Raw genomic sequence first — 23,091 nt, 5'->3', positions numbered from 1 at the left:
ATCATTAACATTCACCCCTTGTTCCCTAAACATGCATTTATACCCTTATTTCATATAAGAACAGTCAACATGGACACCCATGTATGTAGACATACATTAATTAACACTTGACGCTAGACCCCAGCATACATACATCTTCATTTCCAGAGTTTATCTCCCTAATTCCATGAATTAACACCTTCCGAACGAAATTCCCAACTCTTAACTCGATTACCCATGAGTTATTACTGTGAAATCATCACCCAGTAATTGTGATAGGACCAACACTATCTATAGGATAATTCCCACCCCCATACAATAAAAAATCGGTACTAATAATCATCCGGACTTTGTGCCCGAAGGTCTAGGCACGGAATCTCTCATCAATTTACAAGAAAATTATGAATTCGATGCAAGTACAACTACTCAGTTAAGCCTAGCCTACCTGAACTTCAAACAATTGTCGAAGAACTCTGGACACGAATTTCTGGCTCCAAGGAGGCAAATTTTGATGGAAGCATGCCTGAAATCCATGAATTTTAGCATCCTTTGTGCTGGAATCTCTCCTCTCCCTTGTTCCCAAGCTTGGAGCAGCTTTTGAGGGTTTTTTGAGCAATCCCCATCTATTTTACAACTGAAGCAGAAGAGAAAATTAAAAGAGTTCACATTTCAAAGTTTCTGCCCCCTGACTCTGTTACAGTGGTTGGTATGCCGCTGTAGCGAAAATATTCCTGCTATGGCGGAATGACGTCAGTCCTGTTCAATTTTCAAATTCCAAAATTTTCATTGTGTATCCCAATTTTAAATTGGCAATATATTTCTAAAATTCTCGAAACTCCGCATGAGGTGCCTTTTGAATAACGGCGAATAAGATCGTTACAACCACAACCCATGTTGGTTCCCTCCTTTTACTCAATAAAAGAAGAATGTTACTATATCAATATATGGTGAGTTTATTACACGCTAGAGGATTATAGTGACAATATTGATTCTCTTAAAGTTTTATTCTTATGTACAAGTTAGGTTATCCATTTCTCTCTTCATTTAGAGTTAATATTAATCATTTTACAATTAGCTTAGTAGTAAATACCTACATATAATTAAAAATAAATATACATTCCGTGTTGGATTTGTCATTAATATTTTAAATATAGAATATTACAATAAATTATTAAAATCAAGGAGGAGTTACTATATACTACCATGTTTGGAAACATAAGGGATATACATGTTTTAAGTTTTCACTTTCTAACTCTTATAGCACATAAAAGTTAAGAGTGATATAGTAAAATTATAATTATCATTTTTTTCAATATATTTTTAAAATATATAATTAAAGAGTGATATTATGAAATTATTAAGTATTAAGTAGTTTATAAATAGCTTAGCCTTTGCCATCATGTACTACAGAATTGATAAATAAAAGAGGTTACTAATGATGAAAGCAAATCCTCCATGGCTAATTTTCATTTTGGTGCTGCTAATTGCAGCTACTCTACTTACAGTACACTATGATAATGATGACGTGTTGCCGGAAAGTTGGTTATTGGACACCGGAGGTTTGAGTAGAGAAAGTTTTCCAAAGGGATTTATATTTGGAACAGCAACTTCAGCGTACCAAGTTGAAGGTTGTGCCAGTACTCAAGGCCGTGGACCTAGTATTTAGGACACTTTCATTAAACCACCTGGTACCAATAATTAATATATTAATTAATCTATCTTAGATTATAGTACAAGTATTATACTAATGATTATTGAATAAAAAAAGGAGTTGAACCAAACAATGGCAATGGAGAAATCGCTGTCGATCAATACCATCGATACAAGGTTAGTACTAATTAAGTTCATATGCTGCACACCGAAAAAACGTTACACTATAATTTACACGGGATATGTGGTGTAAAAATTTATTTAGTTGTATGTTAAAATTGAAATTAGTGTAATAGGTACAGGAGGATATTGATCTGATGGTGAAGCTCAACTTTGAAGCTTATCGCTTCTCAATTTCATGGTCCAGGATCTTCCCAAGTAATTTTACTACTTTATTGTCTACTCCCAAGTTTGATCTTTGCCATTACAAGAATGAATTATAACTTAAACGTGTGTATTAACGTAGATGGAACTGGTAAAGTGAACTGGAAGGGAGTTGCTTATTATAACAGATTGATCGATTATTTGCTCAAAAGAGGTAACATTCTTTATGTATGCATGTCCTTAATGATTGTTGTTGTGGAAAACTGGAAATGTATAGTTAAGTACTACACTGAACTTTCAGGTATTAACCCATATGTTAATGTTAATCACTACGATTTACCACAAGCACTTCAAGATAGGTACAATGGATGGTTAGGCCGTGAAGTCGTGCAAGCACATCACTTCTCTTGACCTTTTCTATTGAAGAATCTTTATGCTATTTTGGTAATGATGCAAAATTGCAGGAAAGATTTTGCTGAGTATGCAGAGTTTTGTTTTAAGACATTCGGAGACAGAGTGAAGAATTGGTTCTCATTTAATGAGCCAAGAGTTGTTGCTGCTTTAGGGTATGATACTGGACTCTTTCCACCTGGAAGATGTTCAAAGCCTTTTGGAAACTGCACACAAGGGATTCTGCTACTGAGCCTTATATTGTTGCTCACAATATCATCTTATGCCATGCTTCTGCAGCACAGAGATACCGTGAGAAGTATCGAGTAATATGTTCTCTCTCTTTTTTATTATCTTTTCGCGAAATTTGTTTTAAGTTACTGCAGTAGTTTTTAGCAAAATAAATTGTTTAGTTTAAATGAATTTGAATTTTGAATTTTAATTAGGTTGTTTTAAATTTCAAATTATGCAGATTATGTTCTTTATGTTGGCTATTTAAAGCTTCTCAATACTTGATAAAATTATGAAAGCAATTGAAAGCTATTTCAATCCATTGAGAGTCATTTTAATCCCTTTTTGTTGCCCCATTTTTTAAAAAAACTAACAGTGGTATCAAAGTTTTATTGATCTTATTGGATCTGTGAGTTCTTTGAAAGAACTACCATACCATTTTTAACCCGTAAGAACTACCTTTTTAACCCGTTGGAGCTATCCTTTTAACCCGTCAGGGCTACTCATTTTAACCCATTGGGGCTATTTTCAACCATTGCTTTTTTCAACACACAGGCTATTTCAAACCAATTTTCAACCTAAAAAAAAAGGATGTCAAGCTGCAGTCTCTCTATGAATGCCCAAAAAGTTTCATTGACAAAAACTATCTGATTTGGTCAGTAAAAATGAAATCATATTTTATGGCCTATGACATATGTGTTGTTGTTATGAAAGAAAAATACTTACAACAACACTTTGTAAATCCTACAATTGTCCAAATAAAAGCACTTTCAAAAGAAGTTCTACACAAGACAATGCCGCAGAAGATGTTTTTGAAGCACAAAATCAAAAGAAGAAAAAGAAAGAAAAAGAGAAAGATCAATATCCAAAAAATATGCAAGTTCAAAAATAACCAAAAAAAATCCAGCATCAACTGCTAGAGCAAAAATTGATGAGGAGCAATTTTTAAAATTGTAGTAACTAAAGCAAAGGAGGAGTATTGAAACTTGCTTTAAGTTACTGCAGTAGTTTTTAGCAAAATAAGTTGTTTGATTTAAATGAATTTGAATTTTGAATTTTAGTTAGATTGTTTGAGTTGTTGAGATATTTTAGGTTGTTTTAAATTTCAAATTATACAGATTATATATTTTATGTTGGTTATTTAAAACCCGTGATAAAATTATTGAGAGCTATTTCAATCCAAATAATTTTAACCCCTTTTTATTGCCGCATCTTTTAAAAAAACCATCAGTTTCGTAACAATCCTTTTGTTCCTTGCTTTTGGAATCAGAGATCACTCTTTGACCTCATTTTGTATGTGCAATAACAGGAGAAACCGAAAGGGAAGTTTAACCAAGTAATTTTAACCCCTTTTTATTGCCGCATCTTTTAAAAAAACCATCAGTTTCGTAACAATCCTTTTGTTCCTTGCTTTTGGAATCAGAGATCACTCTTTGACCTCATTTTGTATGTGCAATAACAGGAGAAACAGAAAGGGAAGTTTGGCATTGTCTTTGATTTTGTGTGGTACGAACCTCTGACAAAGGGAAAAGCCGACAACTATGCTGCTCAAAGAGCTAGAGACTTTCATTTGGGATGGTAAGAGTTTCCACACATAGCAATGCATTCATGTTCCAATTGCTAGACTAACAGGATACAGGTTTTAGACATTGTGGTCTAGTGTTTCACACACATTAATATAGTGTTTGAGTCCCCGTAGCACTTGTTCTCCCAAACCCGTGAACCTATTGTTGGATCCACACTGCTTCGTACCAAAAAGTTCAAAATTTTATCCTCTATGAGCTGTCAACTCGGGTAAAGTTTGGGGTCGGTAGAGCCTTCTCTTTAGAACTGTACAACCTGAAATACTAATTTTCTTTGGGCTTGTTTTACAGGTTCTTGGATCCTCTTGTATACGGTGAGTACCCAAAAACCATGCAAAATATTGTGGGAACTCGATTACCCAAGTTTACGAAAGAGGAGGTTAAGATGGTGAAGGGATCAATTGATTATGTGGGCATAAACCAGTACACTGCTTACTCCATGTATGATCCTCATTATACCACACCACAACCCTTGGGCTACCAACAGGACTGGAATGTTGGATTTGCTTGTACGATGCTGCTACCTTTTTCACTTCTTATGTTAGACCTAGTAAAATGAAATTACTACTGATTCTAATTCTTTTCGTTCTCCTGATGTAGATGATCGCAAGGGAGTACCAATTGGTCCTAGGGTGAGTATATGATGAGATTGATATTGTTACTAACCGAAAAACGTACTAATATCTTTATTGTTAGCTTTCTTTGCTGAAAAATGCCTGTAGGCATACTCATATTGGCTCTACATCGTGCCATGGGGTCTATATAAAGCTGTCAACTATGTTAAAGAACACTATGGAAATCCTACCATGATTCTAACAGAAAATGGTATGGTTTGCTTAACTAGTGAAACGTTTATTGTTCAGGTCTTACACACCAACTTATAAAAAATAAATGTTATGATTTACAGGTATGGATTATGCGGGCAACATTACCTTTCCAAAAGCTTTACATGACACCAAAAGGATCGACTACTATAAGAGCTATTTGCAAGAACTGAAGAAGACAGTGAATGAAGGAGCTAATGTCATAGGCTACTTTGCATGGTCATTGCTCGACAACTTTGAATGGAGATTGGGTTATACTTCCAGATTTGGCATTGTCTATGTTGATTTCAATACCCTCAAACGATACCCGAAGATGTCAGCATATTGGTTCAAGAAATTGCTTGAGCGCCATAAGCATTAACGCAAGCTCTTGCCCTTGTCCGTAGTTCCATGTTTAAGATATGTTATTTTGATTTTGGAGAACTTGATACTCATAAGTTGAGTGCCTTTAATGTAACAAAATACACAAAATAAGTTGAGTTCCTTTCTTTTAGGCACTAAGGTTTCCAGTTATAGTAGTTTGATATAAAATTGTTATTTCTGTAATTTAGCACATCTCTAAGTATGATGCTTGCAGTTTTCTGTACTACTAAGGAATGACTAACAGTGTTTTAGCACTGCATCATCCTAATTCTTGACTTCTGCTTGTATAATATACAAGTCAAACAAATATTTTAAGCTTGGTATCTATTTTAGCCCTTTAACTAATATGCATTAGGAATCAAATGTACGTGACACTTAGATTGGGTTAACGGTAACTAGAAGTCCAGATGTATCACAGATTGCTTATCACTTGAACGATGACAGTTGAAGTGTTGTGTATAGTTGATGATAAAATTAAGTAATTTACCAGATACTAGACTAAAAGGGCAGCCCGGTGCACTAAAGCTCCCGCTATGCGCGGGGTCCGGGGAAGGGCCTGACCACAAGGGTCTATTGTACGCAGCCTTGCCTTGCATTTCTGACCAGATACTAGACTAAAAAAAGAAAAGTGATTGACATAAGAAATTAATATGCTGAACCAAATTTTATAAATTACACTCGAGAAATGAAATTTAGAATAGGTTTTCTGAACTTTGGCAATTACAGAACCTTCTTTTCTTTGGCAACTCTTTTTAACTCAATACTTTTAACTGGCTGAGTCCACACTTTTTTGTGATTCTGGAATTGTACATAGAACTTCCAGGCTTTCAACCTCAGTAACTTCTGATATAAGTTCAGTAACACTATCCATCTCCTATGGCTGAATTTCCTCCACAACAGCCTAATCACAAAGTATAACTCAACAAACTCTAGAAAAAAGTCTTCCTAACAATGAATAGGAAGATAGTGGTGAAGTAAATAGAAAAGATAAATGGCCTAGAGATTACATAGGCTACAAGGTATAATGATAGAGCAATGAGGGAAATAAAGTGAAAGCAACAAATGCCATGGCAACGTGCAATGCAAAACTGTTGTAACACCTATGCCACTAACTACAATGAGAGTAAAGATGAAATTAAATGTCATCAACAGAGAAATGATTTCTAAGGCAATTACTCCCAAAATTCTCTGCCAACAGACGGAAAACAAATTGACAATGTAGCAATTAAAGATGCAAATTGACAATGTGCCAACTCCACCACTTAGAGGCAATCCATCCCTCATACCCTGTCATAACTGACCCTCTATCACACCAAGACTTCTCAAGCCTACCCTTCATGTCATATTAAGGCTTCCCAAACCTACTTTTTATGCCAAACATCATAAAAAGTTTCCTTACAACCACCCTGGCCCTTGGCCACCTTGACTTTACCCCTTTATATCAAGAATGTTCTAAATCTCTTTAACAGGCATATACAATCCCAGCAAATAAATTATGCACCAGACCCTTGTCATCAATCCGACTTAACAATCACATGAGATATGCTTAAACCATCACTATACTCCATGCTTGATTCAACATACTTTTCACATAATTCGGACCACCCAAGGATCCCCAAAACATAGTCTATCCCGTTTAAAGTGCAATCACAATTTTCATAAATATCATCTCCGCATTTAAACACAACAATAGGGTCACTCAAGGATCAACATGATCACATATCATAAGGAATAATCAGGTTTTGTAATGACCCTAAAGGTCATTTTTTACATTTTCGATAAAATTACCATTTTACCCCTTCCGTTGGTTTCCCTGAGTCACTTTTAGTTGGGTTTGAAAGTTTATTTTTGAAAATCTTGTGGAAAGTTGAGGTTTTGCTTGAAAAATGGGTTTTAAAGGTTTAAATTGTCAAATTTTAATTTTCGGAGTCATTTGGAGTTTTGAGTCTCGAAATAAAATTTCGTCCATTCCATCAGTTCCATAATATGGAAATTGGTTTAGGAGAGTTGTTCGAATCATATTTTGAGTTGAAACGTGGAATTTAGGTCCGAAGTTGGAAATTGAGTTAAAGTTTGATCCAAGTTTGACTTTGGTCAACATTTGGGGTGCGGGTGCTCGGATTGGATTTATGATGGTTTTAATAGTTTTGTAGGTGATTTTTACGTTATAAAGAGCTTCATTGTAATTTTTGGAAGTCCCGAGCTCGTTTTGGTATTTTGAAGGCCTAAATTGGTTTAGTTGCGACTTTTTGAGTTTCGGGTCAAGGAGACCTCAAATTCAAAATCCATCAATTTCATTGAGTCTAAAATATCATTTTCAAGCTAGTAGCATATTTAGTTTGTGTTCGGAAAGTTCCGTATAAGTTTTAGGTGAGTTTTTAAGCTTCTTGGGTGCTTTGGCGCTGTTTCAGCAAATTGTGGCAACTAAAAGGTTCATTATTAGTTTTAAAGATCGAAAAATTATTAAAAAAACTTCTAAAATTTTGAGCATGAATTATAGGACTTGTATGCAAATTTTGGTATATTTTCGCTACGCCGAGATTGAACTTTTATTGCAAAATAAGAAATAATTATTTATCGAGCAGAAATAATATTTTTCTAGTCAAACGAGTTCAAAATTGAGTTTCGATTGAACTAGAAGGTATGTATCATTATTTTTGACATTTAGGAAAAATAATTGGGTTATTTCACAATCGTATAAAGGATTTACGGCTCTTGTAGTGAAAATATAAGTTGCAGATTTTCTGGTTCTGTGTTCAGTCTTTTTCTGGTGTTGGTGCATGGACCGCTTAAGCGAACCAGGTTCTCAAAAGAGAACCTCTGCCTTAGCGAAGGGACTCACTTAGAAGGGGGTCACGAAAGTGAACCAGGTTCTCGAAAGCGAACCTCTACTAAAGCGAAGATCCAGTCGCTTAAATGACATATGAGAGGGTTTAGGCGAGGTTTAAGGTATTTTCACCATTTTTAACATTTCCAAGCTCAGTTTAGGCGATTTATTTGAGTTTTTTTATGAAAAACTATTGGGTAATGTATTTCTAACACCTTCCTCTAATTTCCATTGAATAATTTCGTATTTTAACTTCAAATTGTGGATTTCAAATTGAATAATTTCGTATTGAAAGAGAAATGGGGATTTTGAACTCATTTTAACCTCGTTTTTTAAACGGATTTCACCAGTGGATTTCTAATTACTTGAGGAACATTTTTATCTAAAAATATTCAGATTTCGAGATTGTTTTCCGACATGGGATTTTTGACCCTTTTACCCTTTTTACCCGAATTTCTCGATTTTAGTGTCAATAGATTCGAAATGTGATTATGAGTTTATATTTGATTAGATTGTGATGATTTATAGTATCTTCATAGAGAAAAAAACAATGATTTCAGATTGTTCGTGACTTTTTGATTAAGGCAAGTGGAATTCTAACATTTATTAAGTATGTTGAACCTTGTATTTCCTATATGATGGGATTAGGGTGTGTTGGGTCATTAGATTAAATTGAATTATATGATTTGAAGGGTGATGACAGATTTGAATAGGGATTAATCATCTAAGTGTTGTGGATTTCGGAACAGTGATCTATTGTATGATTGTGGTTTATATGACATCATTGTGAATATTTATCTTACTTCACTCTTTAATGGTGCATATATTGTATCTTTGATGATTGATAAATGATATGAATAAGGTACTAAATATTGGTACCGAGGTTTCTATTGGTCGAGGTAATTTGCCGAGGTTTCTTTCGACGGCCGAGATCTCTTCTAGCGGATATTATGGACAAGGTCTCTTTCGAAAGATATTGGTTGAGGTCATTTCCGGTGGATACATGGTCTATGTGAAGCCTCCATGGGTTTTGATCTGAGGTGATCAGCGGATGTGTATCGTAGGACAGACTTGCATCACGATATTTGACATTGCATTTACATTCATTTATTTGTGTGATTGATCATGATCTAAGATTATATGTGTTTGCCTGAGAATAGTGGTGAGAATGTATTTGTGTCTTCTATTATGTACTATCTATTATTCTAGTGTATTTGTCATATAAACTGTATAGATTGGGTTGTCTGAGTGCAGATGTGTAGTCGTGAAAGATTATAGTTAGGATGTCAAGAGTATCCATGTTCTGCATTGCTTTACTTAAGGTTTAGTTTCCATTTTACTAAGTACCGTGTTGTTGGTGCTCACCCCTTTCTTCTATATTTATACAGGATCTAAGCCCGGCACCTCTTGTATTTAGTACTCGATTGATCAGGCCGAGCTTTTGGATGTTTGAGAGGTAGCAGCTTGTCCTCTTCGGCAGATTGTCATCGTCCATTACTTTATATTTTGTTCTACTTGGAAACTGAGGCATATATACTTGTATCTTTCTATTTATGTTGAAATTGTGGCTTGTACATGTGACACCAAGTCTTGGGTAGTTTAGAATCTAATTTTTGCTTATCCTTATCTATATCACTTTAGACTTTACATTTCCGCTCTTATTTTCGCATATATAGAATTATTCAAACTCTTAGGCTGACTCATCTTAGTGGGTTGGACGAGTACCATCACTTTTGAATTCAGATCATGACAGGTTCACTCAAGGAATCAGTACACATGAAAACAGCCAAGCAAGTACCAGGCGTGGTTGCCGAGCCAACTAATGAGTAACTTGTATGGGGCGTGGTACTCGAGCTAAAAAATGAGTAACTTTTACTAGGCGTGTTACCCGAGCCAATTGATAATATGTACCAGGCATGGTACCTGAGCCAATCGAAAGATATCTCATGCCACGCATGGTATCCAAGACAACCGATAATATCTACCAAGCATGATAACCGAGCCAATCAAGAGATATCGTGTACCAGATGTGGTACCCGAGTCAACCAGAAATCACAGATATCACACACAATCATACATATAATGAAACACCATACTTGTAAGCCACAAGTAATCAAAATAAGTTCACTACATGAGTTAACCATGAGATTTCATTAATATTCACCCCTTGTTTCCCAAACATGTATTTATGCCAGTATTTCAAATAAGAAAAGTCAACATGGACACCCATTTATATAGACATACATTAATTAACACTTGACGCTAGACCCTAGTACATGTACATCTTCATTTCCAAATTTTATCTCCCTAATCCCATGAATTAACACCTTTCAAATGGAATTCCTAACTCTTAACTCGATTACCCAGAGGTTATTACCTATGAAAACATCACTCAACAACAGTTATAGGGACAACACTATTTATACGATATTTCTCCCCCCCCCCATACAACAAAAATCAGTACGTATAACCATCCCGACTCCGTGTACGAAAGCCTAGGTATGGAATCTCTCATCAATTTACAAGAATATTATAAATTAGATACAGGTTTAACTATAGGAATTTAATAGAAACTTATATGAAATTCTATCAATTATTTAGGATTGTGGAACTGCATGATTTTCACATCAAACCTATAATTACAATAATTCTGTCAAGTATTACATAACTGAGTCAGTCATATCTTTCTTTTCCTTGAGGAAAAATTAAACGAAAGCACTTTTTCTTTCTTAACAAAATTATTTTTTGTTTTTCTCTCTCGTTACCTTGTGCATATTCAGAATCCCTATTGATAGAGTAGGTTATTCCCTTTTAATAAGCAGAGAGAGGACCAATGGTTAATTCCCACTTTCCATCAAAGTAGGTAGTGGGGAGTTATAACCAAAAGTAAACTCCACCAAATTAGGTAGTAGGAAGTTATAATCAAAATAAACTTCCACCAAAGTATGTAGTGGAAATTATAACCAAAATAAACTTCCCATATTTATTCAATTTGAGTTTAGTTAGTAATTAAATATTAAACCAAAACAATATTAATGTGAGCCATAAAAATAACACATGTGGGCCATAAAACTAACCTTCTCCCACTTGGCACATATAACATCATTTACTTAATGGTACATTTCAATTACAATATGCACATATACTAAATACAACATCATTTGTTGTATGAATAAATCAACCAATACAAGTCATGACGGTCATACATCACTTCTTGATATAATTCATTCCATGTACTACACTATTATTATATTGCCTAACACAATCGTTAAATACATAATGGTCCAACAATAATGCTTAGAAAATATTTATCTAAAACAAAACCTGTCAACGTCATTCTCAACATAATGTATAAGTGAGAAAACAGGTAATAATAGAAAGATATATATAGTTAAGCTCAAAGTGTCAATTGCATAAACATAATAAAATCTTTATAGAAAATCATTCATTGCTATCAATAAGACCTATTCTTTCAACATGTTCAACAAATTTTTTGGGCAGTAATCATTTTGTTAAAGGATCACCAATCGTAAGATTGGTGCTTATATGTTCAATTGTCACCTTATGTTTCTAAACTTCTTCTTTAACCAAAAAATATTTCAATTCCATATGCTTAGCACCCTTTGAATACTTATCGTTTTTAAAGAAGAAGATTGTTGCATTATTATCACAATAAAATTTCAACATCTTTGAAATATAGTCGACTAGTTCAAGTCCTGAAATAAAGTTCCACAGCTAATTAGCTTGAACTGTGGCCTCAAAGTATGCCAGAAAATCTGCTTCCATAGTGGATGTAGCTATAATAGACTACTTCGCACTCTTTCATGATATTGCTTCTCCAGCTAATAGGAACAAATGTCCAAATATAGATTTTCTTGTATCCACACAATCAGCATAATCTGAATCTGAATATCCAACCACATCAAGATGATTAGCTCTTCTGTAAGTGAGCACATGACATTTTGTTCCTTTCAAGTATCGTAACACTTTCTTTGTAGCCTTCTAGTGATTCATGCCTAAATTACTTTGATAATGGACCAGCATCCCAACATCAAAACTTATATCTGGTCTCATAAATGTTTGTGTGTATATTAGGCTCCCAATAATTGATGCATAAAGAATATTTTTCTGTTATAACCCGTATTTTTCCACATTAGGATATTTTGGGGATAATGGTAATAAGGCTATGTTGGATTTTGTTGGATACAAAATTCTTATGACTAAATTGGGATGTGGAAATATTGGAAAAGTTGTAGGGTAAAATTGGAATTTCAAAGTGGAAATAGTAGAAAAAGTTAAGGGTAAAATTGGAATTTCACATGTGGAAATACTACAAATCCAGAATCTCAAAGATCGCTTTCTCTCTCTAAAACTTCTATCTAGCAAGAGCTCAAGGAAGGGCATTTTAGTCATAAAACAAAAATGCCGGTGGACCCACCACCGGACGTCAGAAAAGTTCGATCCAAAGATGGGATCGAAGTTCCCGTCAATACGAATTCAACGCAAGTTATTACAGCTTCTAATTCCAAGTATAGCTCCTCTAATCAGCAAAACAATAAAGCGATCAATACTTGTGTCACTGCTGAGGAGCTAAAAAAATTTCAAAAAATCAACTATCTTCAAAGTCGTGAATTGATTCAACTAAAAGGAATTGGAGGAAATGAATCCTCATCAGAAGGACAACATACAGTCCAAATTTCACAAGAAAAAATTAATATCAGTGCGCACAATGAAGAGGCGCAATCTGCAAGAACAGCCGCAGCACACACGCACGAACTGCGCCTCCAAATTCGAGCAGATTCTGTCCATGTTGGTGATGGCGCAGTAGCAGGGGTTTGCTCTCCATGCCAAGATGAATCTTTGGGTATAAGTTTCGCCGGAGCAACCATTGCCGGCGAACATAGTGATGGCGGCGCCGGAGCTACGGTGACCCAAATCGAACAAGATGAATGCCAATATGTTCTACAAAATGCTGCGCATCTTCCCACCCATGAGCGCCATCTCAATTCCTCACCAAAAGCTTCGAATATCTCCAGGAACACTGACAGTACATTTCTCGCTGGAGCACCGATGAACTTTCCGGTACAACATCAATCCCAAAAGAAGCACAATGGGGATGCGCATCATCCTATAAAGGTAGGGAACTTCGAATCTTCCCCAAATTGTTCAAATTCAAAAAGTCGTCAAGACGACTGTGGTGGTGCCGGAGCTCTGGCGATCCAATTGACTGGCGACCAATGCCAAAAGATTCATCAACGTGTTATACAGCTTCCAAGCTATCAAGGGTGCCTCGAATTAGTGCCAAAAAGCTCAAATTCAAAATGTCGTCGAGACACTACTCAAGCTGAAGAAAACTGTAACATGTATGTTCAAGCTGAAACTGTGGATGGTGTGTTGGTTCATGACCAATACCAGCAGAAAATGGGTAAAGTGCACACATTGGAATACATTGAGGATCATGATCATGTCCCAAAAGGAGGTGCTGATCAGCAATGCAACAGTAGTCCTACAGTGGCTCCTCCAGATAAGGTCTCTATTATTAGAACTTCTGATATTCAACTCTCTGTGTCCAAGAACTCTGAGGAAATGCAGGCTCCAGTTCAATATGTTGGCCTTGTGAATAAACACAATGCACGGGGGAATACTTCCACTGGATATGTGCAAAAACAACCTGCACAGTTGAGTGAGGGACCCAATGTGAATCTGCAACCAGTTCAATATGTTATAAATGATCAACCCCCTAGTACTCAGACAGTTGCTGCAGAGATAAATAAATAAAAGAGTAAGAGCCAAGTCCAAGAAGACCATGCTACTGATCAGCAGCAGACCCATAAACAAACCAAACATACTTCTTACATTCCCAATAACCAACCTTTGATAATTTCTAACAACTTTGAACCTGTAAAAAATAAGTCTGTTAGAACTGAACCTAGTAGACCCCATGTGAATAGAACTAGCCTTGCTGTCCCTAATCATATTAATCATGTGGTGCCTCAGGCCTGGGCTATTGGAAATAATCCTGCCACCAAAACCACCACCCAAATAAGAAATCCCAATCCTAATAATCCCATTCCACCAAATCCTGTGGTCACACATACTCTAGCAACTAGGCTTAGAGCCCAAGAATATGTTCAGAATGCTCCAATACATATCTCACCTCCTGAAATCACAACCAAACAAGGATACCCTGCAGTGTTGTTTACAGAGGAAGACTTCATGGTTAACCTAGCAGATAGATGTAAATACACTCTAGTTGGAAAATTTACACATACCATGCCTAGAATGGAAGTAATTAGAAAGGAGTTTATCCTCCAAACAGAGCTTAAAGGAGGAGTGAAACTGACTCATTTCAACTCTAGACATTTATACATTGATTTGGAAAATGAGTTTGATCACTCCACAGTTTGGTCAAAAGGTAAAATGTATATCCAAGGCCAACTTATGAGATTGCAACTGTGGACTCCAACATTTAAACCAGAAGAGGAAACTCCTTTGGTTCCAGTATGGGCAATCATACCTAAACTGCCTTGGCACTGCTACTGTATGGAAGTGGTCACACCTTTGTTATCTCCAGTGGGGAAAGTATTGTTCTTAGACTTGGCAACATACAAGAAAACCAGAGGTAGTGTGGCTAAGGTAAAGGTTCAAGTTGACCTTACCAAGCAAAGACCCCAACATGTCTGGATGGGTTATGAAAAAGATGTAAATGGCAAGGGAAGATGGCAACCTATTCAATATGAAGGAGTGCCTGAGTACTGCCAGCACTGCAAGCACCAGGGTCACAACCATAATGCCTGTACTGTGAAGAGAAGAGAAGAGGAAAATAGACAAAAGAATTCTCAAGCACGAACTGCAGCAGCCAAGTCTAAAGACCATGAACATCCACAAGCTGACAGGATTCAAGTTCAGAACAACCATTCAGCAGCTAATATACCACCTCAACCACAAAATGCCAATGCTAATAGGGAGGAAAATAGTTGGCAAATTCAAAAAAGAAAGCAAATTAAAGGACTCAATACTGTTCAGCAGAACCAGGGCATCAAAACCACAGCAGCACAAGCCAAAGGTAAATATGTACCAATGCAACAGAACAACACAAGCTCGGGTAAGTCTTCTAACCCTAAAGTTATTTCCATTATCTCCAATACTTATACTGATCTTGTTCCACAAGATCATCCCACTAACTCAAATGCAGGACCAAAAAGTACTCAAAAAGGTAATGTTATCTCTGAAGTTCAGAGACAACCCCATAGAAATGATGCTACCACCTCCCAACAGCCAAAGAATCAAGAAACTCATGGTAATGAGATCACCAGGCATGCTACTAATTGAATTATCAATGTGGAAGCCAATAAAATCAATGCTACAAACCTAGGTATTGACTTAATGCTCCCACACCCCCATGGCTCCCCCACTACTTTATTGAATGTTTTATCTACTGATGCTGCTGAAGTAGTTGAAGGAGGTAAGGAAGGGGGAAGTCAGGAGATCCCTACTAACATGCAGGAAGGGGGTACCAAGGGGAGGGAATCTAATTTGATTGACCATAGGCAAGACTATGAAACCCCTACAACCACTCTTCAAGCTACTCCATTTCTCAGTCAACAAACAGATGTGCAACATACTACAGAGCAAAGTTTGCAAGTCAAGGTGCCAGATAAAGGGGATACTGAACAAAATCAGTGTGTAACACCTCATTCATTGAATAACAAATCTACTCTATCACTGAGTAAAAAGAAAAGGGAGGCACTGAAAAAGAGAAAGACTATACAACCACAGCTTGAGACTCAGCCAAGAGTAGTCCTGGTTGAAAACCAAGCAGGGATTCAGGTGCCTTCTATAGAGCATTGTGAACTTAATCAAAAACCCATATCAGATGATTCTGAAGAAGAGTACTCAGTTACTGATCATGCCATACCTCTGCAAATTCATGATGTATCCAATGAAAGGCAGATGCTGAGTAAAAGAGGCAGTTCAGAAGACTTATCTGATGAATATAGGGTCACTCACTCTAAAGATGAGGAAGACCCTGACCAGTGGGAGGATGAACAACAAGAAAACCACTTGGAGGCATTCAGATCCACTATGACAGCCTCATTGCATAAGGAAAATCAGCAAGAAAAGGAGAAGAATGTGTCACCATCCAAAAGTAAGCAAGAAAGGAAGAAGAGTAAACAAAGTTCCATCAGCAGTTCAGATAATATTGCTTTCAAAAGCAACATCAACACAAGGTCCAAATCCCATAAGTTATTATGATTAATACACTTTGTTGGAATGCAAGGAGTATTGATACTCAAGGTACCTTAGACAGACTCCAAAGGTTGAAAGACTACCACAAGCTCTCTATGATTGCAGTGCTGGAACCTTTCTCCAACAAATCTCAAATTCAATTCCACAGAATTCAGCTAGGTATGGAGAATGTTATGTCCAACTCCAATAGCAAAATCTGGTTATTCTGGAACAAAGACATTGCTTGCAACATTATGGACCAGGATGAGCAGCAGATCACTTGTGAGATCACTCATGTGGCCTGTCCTAACAGCTACCTCATTACCTTTGTCTATGGAAAGTGCAAGGATTACATGAGAAGGGACTTATGGAACAAGATATTGCAGTTCTCCAGTAAGGAGATGCCTTGGTGCACCATTGGAGATTTCAATGTTATTACAGATGTTGAAGAAAAGATGGGGGGCCTGCCATACAATATGAATAAGAGCCTTGAGTTTATTAGTGTGATAGAAGCATGTGGACTCACTGATCTGGGGTTCTGTGGGCAGAAATTCACCTAGTGCAACAATAAGGACAAAGATGCTAGAATTTGGAAAAGACTTGACAGGGCCATGGTTAATGACTCTTGGTTAGAAGTCATTCCTGTAACAACTGTCAATCACTTGGCCTCCACAGGATCTGACCACTGTCCTCTACTACTGGAAAGCATGGCAAAACAAGGTAATGTTATCAAGTATTTCAAATTTTTAAACTGCTGGACAGACAATGTTAATTTCATTAGCACTGTAAAAGCATGTTGGGATAATCCTGTGGAAGGAAATCCAATGAGAATCTTCCAACAAAAGCTGAAAAGAGTTTCTAATACTCTTAGTAAGTGGTCAAGAAATGAGTTTGGGGATATCTTTGCTTCAGTAAAAGAATATAAAGAGCAGGTGAGACAAGCTGAAGAGAAAATAATCAGTGACAATACTGAAGAGAACAGGTCCAAGCTACATCAGATCAATGCTCAGTACATCAGATATCTGAAGATGGAGAAGGCTATCTTAAAGCAGAAAACTTAACTTCATTGGTTCAAAGATGGAGATGCCAATACCAGCTATTTTCATGCTATTATCAGAGGAAGAAGAAGAAAGTTATTCATCCATCAAATTAGTGATGAACAGGGCAATACTATCCAAGGTGAAGACAATATTGCAAGAGCAGCCACAGCACACTTTGAAAAAATATTCACTGGAGAAGAGAGACTGATTAGGGAAGATGTTCTTAAATGCATTCCAAAGATGGTTACAGAGGAACAGAATGAGAGCATGCAATCCTTACCTACTATGGATGAGCTGAAGAAAGTTGTATTTTCTATGAGCCCTACATCAGCTGCTGGACCAGATGGAATGAATGGGAAATTCTTTCATTCATGCTGGGATATCATCTGTGAAGACCTACTGAGATTAGTCCAGTATTTCTTCAATGGATAGAGTATTCCCAAGTTTATTTCTCATGCATGCTTGGCTCTACTTCCTAAGAATGAGCATCCTAACAGCCTCTCAGAATACATGCCTATTTCTCTCAGCAACTTCACTAACAAGATCATTTCTAAGCTGATAAGCCTCAGAATTGCTCCAATACTACCTCAGCTAATCTCAGATAATCAATCTGGATTTGTTAAAGGTAGGAGTATTTCTGAGAACATAATGTTAGCTCAAGAAATCATCCACAATATTAAGAGACCAAAGGCTGGGGATAATGTGGTGATAAAGCTGGATATGGCCAAGGCCTATGATAGGGTCTCTTGGTCATTCATTTGTATGGTCATGAGGAAAATGGGGTTTGGAGAAGTGTTGATTGATATGGTTTAGAGGATTATGTCAAACAATTGGTACTCAGTCATCATTAATGGTGCAAGGCATGGCTTCTTCCACTCTACAAGAGGACTCAAGCAAGGAGACCCCTTATCCCCTACTTTATTCATCATTGGAGCTGAAGTTCTGTCTAGACTTCTCAATAATCTTCAGCACCATTATTTATATACAGGATTCTAGATGGAAAGAAGAGGTCCTCAAGTAAATCACTTGAGCTTTGCAGATGATGTGATCATTTTCACATCTATCAGCAACTTCTCACTTACACTGATTACCAAAACTCTTAAACTGTATGAAGCTATTTCAGGACAACTTATCAATAAAGATAAGAGTCAAACCATGATGCCACTGAATACTCCCTCTGGTGTGGTGGAAAGGGTCAGCATGATAACAGGATACAAATGCACTCATGGCCCAATCACTTACCTAGGCTGCCCCCTATATATAGGAAGACAAAGGATCATATATTTCTCTAGTATGGTTTCTAAGGTTCTAAGCAGGATCAGGGGATGGCAGACTAAAATGTTAAGCTATGGAGGTAGAGTCACCTTGGTGAAATTAGTGCTGCAATCCATTCCTATACATCTGCTGTCAGCTATCAGTCCTACCAAGACCACCATGAATCAGATCAAAAGACTAATTGCTGACTTCTTTTGGGGATGGGATAATGAAAGAAGAAAATATCACTGGGCCTCTTGGGATACTCTAAGTTATCCTTATGAAGAGGGTGGTATAGGTGTTAAAAAATTAGAGGATGTGTGCTTATCCTTCCAATATAAATAGTGGTGGACTTTCAGATCAAAGAAGACACTATGGGGGGAATTACTTAAAGCAAAATACTGCCAAAGGGCTCATCCAGTCATAAAAAGGTGGGCCACAGGATAGTCCCTCATGTGGAAGCACATGATGATCAATAAAAAAGATATTGAGCCTCATATACAATGGAGAATCAAGTCTGGAACAAGCAGCTTATGGTGGGATGATTGGTTAGGGGTAGGTCCATTAGCTTACCACAATGAAAGTCTCCCTAGATTGAATAACACTACTGTCTCTGAACTAATGGAGAATGGAGGATGGAAGGCAGAGGAAGTAAGGAAACATGCACCCCCTCAGCTGGTGTGCAAAATTCTCAGCACTCCCATTAGCTATATTCCAAATATGCAGGATCAAGCCATCTGGAAGCCTAACTCTCATGGTAATTTCACTTGTTCATCAGCATGGGAGTTGGTAAGGAAGAAAAAGATAAGATCACTCACTAACAGCAACATATGGCACAATAGTATTCCTTTCAAGGCCTCTTTTCTGCTTTAGAGAGCTTTTAGACTTAAACTCCCCACAAATGACAGAATAGTAGCCTTTGGACAGGATCCTGCTGCATGCTCTTGTTGTTATAGAGCAGGTCTTGATGATATAGACCATATCTTTGTATCAGGTTACTTTGCACAACACATATGGAAGCACTTCTCAGGATCATGGGGACTTCAACACAGCACCACACCATTAAAAAACCTTTTAATGAGGTGGTGGCTAATCAAAACCAACAGTGATATGCACAAGCTAGTACTGCAAGCCATACCTATTTTTGTGTGTTGGAATCTATGGAAGAATAGATGTGCATGCAAGTATGGAGGCAAGAAATCTAATGCAACTAGAGTAATCTTCTCAGTAACCAAAGATCTATATATGCTTATATCTACTGTGTATCCATATATTGATTTGCCAAGTAAGTGGGCAGACTTGGTTACCATGGTTGGAAAAAGCCAGCAGGATTTGACAGTAACCAAGGTATGCTGAAATAAACCACAGCCTACAATGGTCAAGCTAAACACAGATGGGAGTGCCCTTAACAATCCAGGGAAGATAGGGGCAGGGGCATTCTTAGGGACCATAATGGAGTGCTGATATATGCCTTTGCATCTCCACTAGGCTTTGGTTCTAAAAACCAAGCTGAAGTACAAACAGCTCTTATTGGTATTCAATGGTGTCTACAACATGGCCACAGTAGGGCAGCCCTGGAAGTAGACTCTGAGCTACTGATTAAGTGGCTCAAACAAGAGATGAAACCACCATGGAATATTCACACCTATCTCACTGAACTGCAGGAATTGGTTAGCAAACTGGAAACTTTCCAGTGCAGGCATATCTTTAGGGAAGCTAATTACACTGCAGATTCACTATCAAAGGAAAGCCACATGAAAAGCTATACACAACACTACTACAGCTTTCAACAGCTTCCAAGAGAGACCAAGGGACACTACAAAATGGACAAAGCTGGCATGGCTAGCTTCAGGAGAACTAAGATGAAGAAGATCAATCAACCAACTTGAAGGAACTTCTTCATACCTTGTAATATTAGCTGGTATAAATAATGATAATCAGGACCATTGTAAAAGGGAGAGTCTCCCTAATTTACTGCTTTTATAGAATAATCTCCATACCATTAGATTTAGGGGTTAGAGTAGCTATTTCTTCCTTTCTTTTCCTTTTGCATATGCAGATAGTTGCAGGTCTGGAAAATTTCAGGGTGAGCAGCAGCATGTGGATCTGTACAAAGGCCTCCAATCTTTGCAGGGTTTCAAAAAATACTATATTGACAAGGTCCAAGAAGTTTCAGCCCAAATGGATAATTGGAGACGTTAGGCGAGCGACATTGAAAAATTCAGCTGCCTTAAGCCTAAAGAGATGGACTTTAGTAATTTGGATCCTCCAACTTGGGAAACAAGCCTTCAAACTTTGCATGGCTAAAGAAAAGGATATATATGCAAACCTCATGAACTTTCAGCCCAAACGGATAATTGGAGACGTTAGGCGAGCGACATGGAAAAATTCAGCTGCCTTAAGCCTAAAGAGAGGGACTTTAGTAATTTGGATCCTCCAACTTGGGAAACAAACCTTCAAACTTTGCATGGCTAAATAAAAGGATATATATGCAAACCTCATGAAGTTTCACCTCAAAAGGATAATTGGAGACGTTAGTCGAGCGACTTGGAAAAAGATAATAGTCTTCAAAGCTCTTACTAAGGCTAAGATGTGCAGGGTGTGTTGCAGCATGAGGACATGCACCAAGGCATCCAAATTTTGCAGGATTGCAGCAATTACTATTATGACTAAGCCCAAGAAGTTTCAGCTCAAACGGATAATTGGAGACGTTAGGCGAGCGATCTTGAAACAATCAATTGTCTTAAGCCTAAAGAGAGAGAATTTTGCTATATGGAAGCTCCAACTTGGGCAAAAAGCCCTTAAATCTTACAAGGCTAAATAAAATTCTATATGTGCATACCTCATGAAGTTTCAACTCAAACGGATAAGTGGAGATGTTAGTCGAGCGACCTTTAAAATGATAACAGGCTCCAAAACTCTCTTTGAGATCCTTTCCTTTGTGTTAGCTGTTGCTGTTGCAAGTTCTTTCTTGCCTTTGGTTGTTTGTTGTATTGTTGCAGGTTGCTACAGGGATTCATCAACATGCACTAACAACAACTACATAGAGGACATCAAAGATACAACCACCAAATCAAACATCTCCACTAAGAGGACTTCACAGGGCCCTTTCTGGTTATTTTGCTTGGTTGAATACCTCTACTTTCTTGATGGTCTATGTGCAGGCACAATACCATCTAGGGCACCTTGGCAAATGAAAGGGAATAACATGGAAACATCAGCCTGCCCTACTAAGATTTCACAAACACATCAACCCTCCAACCAGGCCAATTTCTTTCTTGAAATACCAGCAGTACCAATTCTGCACCATAAAACTCCTGCAGCTCTTTGTTTCTTTTGTTTGTCTATCTTGTGCAGGTACCATGCAGCTTTGAACATAGCATTGGAGTTGCAGCAGTTGAGAGTGGAATTCTTGGACAAGCATCTTAGCAACATCACATGCATATCTTACATTACAGCAGTAGCAGTGAATACAACTGAGTTACATCAGCAGATACACTACAGAGAAGGCTCCAATATGGAATTCCAGCAGAACAAGTTGGAGCTAATCACCAGGAACAATTACTCTAGAATTCACACCACAACTCCAACAGCTACACTGCAGAGATGCAGCAGGTTGTATGCACTGCAAGTAACAATACCATTGGAGACCTTTGCTGGTTTACTTGTTAGTGCAGAACTACACCAACAACATGGGATACCTAGGATACAGAACTACAGAAGATTGGAGTCTTACAGGGGAACTACAATAGCTGACCTTGGAACTCCTCTAAAGTGCAACAACAACTACAACAACAACACCTACAGCAAATTAGCTGAGATGTAACAAGTGCAGCCTTGCACTTTCACACCTCAGACCAACAACATACAACAACTCTCAACAACAACTTCCAACAACAACAGCTTCAGAAATACAATCCAGACTATAGGGCTGATCTGCATCTTGGCATCTATTGGGCCAACATGTGGAATGGCCTATGGTTATTTCTCTGAGCAGAGTATAAGAACAACAACAATTGGAGCGGTTTCTTCCAATAATCCATGGAGTCACAACCTGAAACAGAGGCTACAGCAGATGGTTTCATACTTGTCTTTTAGTGCAACTGAATGTATTTGGAGCAGCAACAGTCCAACAGCAGCAACAACTAAACACCCACAGGTGTTTGTTACTTTGGTTACTTGTCTATGCAGACCCACAGAACTTCAAAAGAAGGGAGACAGCAGCCTGGCATGCAAGAAGCTCATCAACACTCCATCCATGCCAATTAACATGCTTCAACAACATGCAGCAGCAATCACAACATCAAGCTACACAATCTACCAACAACAACAGCTTCAGAAAGCCTTTTGGTGCAGCTGGATGGTTAGCTCAACAACAACTATTGGGCCTTCTCAAT

General features: G+C 37.5%; 1 pseudogene; it reads left to right on the top strand.

Annotated features, from left to right (window-relative positions):
• Positions 1-1,417: 1,417 nt before the first annotated feature.
• On the top strand, positions 1,418-5,603 carry LOC129881729 (beta-glucosidase 44-like; annotated as a pseudogene).
• Positions 5,604-23,091: the final 17,488 nt, after the last annotated feature.

This window comes from Solanum dulcamara, chromosome 3, assembly GCF_947179165.1.
Source record: "Solanum dulcamara chromosome 3, daSolDulc1.2, whole genome shotgun sequence".
Lineage (NCBI taxonomy): Eukaryota > Viridiplantae > Streptophyta > Magnoliopsida > Solanales > Solanaceae > Solanum > Solanum dulcamara.
This window is presented reverse-complemented; position numbering and strand designations above follow the sequence as displayed.